This window comes from Octodon degus, unplaced genomic scaffold (assembly GCF_000260255.1).
Source record: "Octodon degus isolate 3935 unplaced genomic scaffold, OctDeg1.0 scaffold00124, whole genome shotgun sequence".
Taxonomy (NCBI): domain Eukaryota; kingdom Metazoa; phylum Chordata; class Mammalia; order Rodentia; family Octodontidae; genus Octodon; species Octodon degus.
This window is the reverse complement of record NW_004524700.1, coordinates 2,110,376-2,110,919: the sequence shown is the minus strand read 5'-3', so window position 1 is coordinate 2,110,919 and position 544 is coordinate 2,110,376.

The window sequence follows — 544 nt, the reverse complement described above, 5'->3', positions numbered from 1 at the left end:
TGATATTCTTTTAGAGTCAGCTTTGGGAAGAAATCTTCAGAGCATCCTAAATTTGGCAGAGAACCTGGAATCAAGGATATGAGGGGGTAACTTCCTGAACCAAAAGAAGAGAAGATTATCTATAGCTTAGACAGGGAGGAGGACCCTTCCTACTCTGTCTCTGAAGTGGGTCAAATCATACTTTCCCGGTCCTGAGGGGATAAAAACCTTCCTTCACTGCCTTCCCCAATTCCATTAGAGGGTCATATGATTGAGAGAATGATTTGATTTCCTGCAATATTCTATAAAGGAAATAGACACTGTTTACCAGTTATTTTCCATCTATGAGGCTGTGTATTTCCATACATGTCTCTTCTCCTTTTCTCTTCCTTTAGATATAGCTGTCCAGCCATCTGTCTATTTCTTCTTTCCAACCCTCTGACTTATTATTCAGAAATCATCACTCCTCAAACTCCACCGTGGTCACTTATGTAGATAACTTTCCATCCCATCTGTCCAGAAACTACCAAAGGAGAGGGATGAAATTCAGAAAGCTTTAACTGCA